Source organism: Osmia lignaria, unplaced genomic scaffold, assembly GCF_051020975.1.
Source record: "Osmia lignaria lignaria isolate PbOS001 unplaced genomic scaffold, iyOsmLign1 scaffold0011, whole genome shotgun sequence".
Classification (NCBI taxonomy): Eukaryota; Metazoa; Arthropoda; class Insecta; order Hymenoptera; family Megachilidae; genus Osmia; species Osmia lignaria.
This window is the reverse complement of record NW_027478165.1, coordinates 100,001-102,500: the sequence shown is the minus strand read 5'-3', so window position 1 is coordinate 102,500 and position 2,500 is coordinate 100,001. Positions and strand designations below refer to the sequence as shown.

The 2,500-nt window shown below is 45.0% G+C and overlaps 1 non-coding gene across 1 annotated transcript; it reads right to left on the bottom strand.

Annotated features, from left to right (window-relative positions):
• Positions 1-1,504: 1,504 nt before the first annotated feature.
• LOC143306472 (5.8S ribosomal RNA) lies at positions 1,505-1,659 on the bottom strand. The gene has a single exon (XR_013063847.1). It is a non-coding gene; the product is annotated as a 5.8S ribosomal RNA (ribosomal RNA).
• Between the last annotated feature and the right edge of the window lie 841 nt (positions 1,660-2,500).

The window sequence follows — 2,500 nt, the reverse complement described above, 5'->3', positions numbered from 1 at the left end:
CGTGTTATTTCCTTTTTGCTTCAAACATTTTGCGGACTGCAGCTTCGTCGTATTGCTTTTATCAATTTTTAACAATTTCAAAGCGAAGACAACTCGCAAGACGATCCATTTCGTCTCGGTTCAATTTTAACGTCCGTCCGTATTATTTTTTGTTCCACAAGAGATTTCGAATAGGTTTCTTTATTTATCATCCCTTCTTTTCGAGCGCCACGGAAGCAAGAGGAAAAGCAAGAGCGAGAGAACATTTCGCGTATACTTCATTTAACAATTTTAACCAACACGCGATGTACTCCACACACCTCTTAGATTTAACAACTGCTTTTCTCTTCTTCTCCCCTTAGCGCAAGGGTAAACCCCATTTGTCTCTTCTTTGGAACGCAACAAAACTTTCGAGGACTGGACGACCGAGCGATGGTCGCGCGGTCTTCGCTTATCTTTAACAAACGAAGTAGTCCGTATGTATTCTAAATGTTGAAGCCTCCTAGAGCTTTAAGCCATGCGAGACATTGAAATGCTGTTTTAACGGGAGCATGCATAATTGCTGCAAACATACTTTTATCACAAGTTCTAGCCACGCCACAGAGGCTTCGAAGTTCTTTCACCATTCGCTTTCCTCTCTTTTGTTACACAGTTTCAGACTACGATCAGGGGTACCGAAACGCTGTATTGATTGTAAACAACCATTTTTATCTTGGAGCGGAGCGTTCCTTTACTCGTTAGATTTGTCTTGTCGCGTGTGTATTCGCTTTTTCGACGCTTTTTAACCATTTAACTTGTTTAGCGAAGCTAAACGCACAGACAGACAAAAAAAAAGGAACAGCATCGCGCGTCAAACAGCGACGACCCATCTGAAGCGATCTTTCATTTATACACCGTTTGTAAACAGAGAGATGTATAAAGCGCGGGGAATCATTCGAAACCCTGGGGCTATTCGAGCTTGCATTTCAGCAAATTATCATCTCAAACATTTCACTCGTTTGCTTTTTCTAAATTTATAGGAGAGCTTCTTTCGTTTATTTTTGACACACCTTTCGTAAATATCGTTTCTGGCAACGTCGGGAGCGTGGATTTCTACAAGTGAACAATCGCGCCGATCCGATAACTTCCAGCAGGATGGAGAATCTTTATAGATTATCTTCCGAGAACTCGGTGCTTTCACGGGCGGTCGTTTATAAATTTTAACGAACGACTCGCGCGCCGTGACGCACTTGCGCTAGTTCGAAGAGATATTTCGAAATTTGTTTCTCTCCTTTAACGGCCTGCATTTAGTGTATCGGTTGCGATTTTCGTCACATCGTTTCCACGACAAACGCCGACGAACTGCCCAACTATCGCTCGTACGTTGCGACTCTTTCTTTGTTTATCGTTCATTCATTCTTTCAATTTCGTTCGATAATCCCGCTCCGAAACGTTCTACTTTCGTTGAACGACGGCGAGATGTTTAGAAAGAAATGAATTACTCTTTTTTCGAGAAGCAAACGCAAGCAGTCTTTTGTTAAGAAAACGACCCTCAGCCAGGCGTGGTCCAGGAATTGTATCCGTGGACCGCAATGTGCGTTCGAAATGTCGATGTTCATGTGTCCTGCAGTTCACACGTTGACGCGCAATTAGCTGCGTTCTTCATCGACCCACGAGCCAAGTGATCCACCGTTCAGGGTAATCGTAAAATTTTGTATTTCAAACTCTTTAGATCTTTAGAGTGTTATTTTCATTATTAACACGCATCACATTCGATACCCACATCACTCTCCCACCCGGCGCGTGCGGGAGAGCGAATTCGGGCGTCGCCAACGTATTTGTTTGTTTGTTCGATCGTTGACGACACGATCGCGTCCAAGGACGGAAACCGTCGGAGAAACGCCCAGTGGCACGCTCCTCTCGACGGTCGGGCGTAAAGTACATTTAAAAACCTTGAAAAGTACGAACGCACACAAGGAATGCGAGCGCGCGTCCTGTCGCTGAATCGTGGGTTGCGAGATTCGAACAGACACACGGCCGGCGACGATCGGTCTAACTAATGGACACATAGTTTTTCAAAGACTCGCTATCGTCGCTTCTCAGCCGGTCCGTAAACAACACACATCGATCAGGCGGACGCACGAATCTTACCACGGTGCGTGTTTCGTAGATTCCAGGTTACCCGCAAGTACCTCTCTCTCCCTCTCGAAAGAGGAATCTCGATCCGTCCTTTTTGGACAATGGAGAAATCTTTTTATCGCAACACGGATGGCAAAGAAACAACCAAAGCGTAGGAGCGTGGGGACGAGAGCGACGAAAAGAACGTCGCGAAAACAAAGTTTCGACGGTTGCTCGTTCTAATACATCGTAGTTTCAACTCTCTCAGTTTTAACCACTCCTAGACGCTTCGTAAACTTTTAACAATTCTTCGCCTCCGCGAGTTTCATTTCGAATAGAGCGAACGCAACACGGACCAAAAAAACTCCGGTGATGCCAGATCATTTAGCAAAGATCAGACGGCGGGTCATCTGTATTCCTTTTC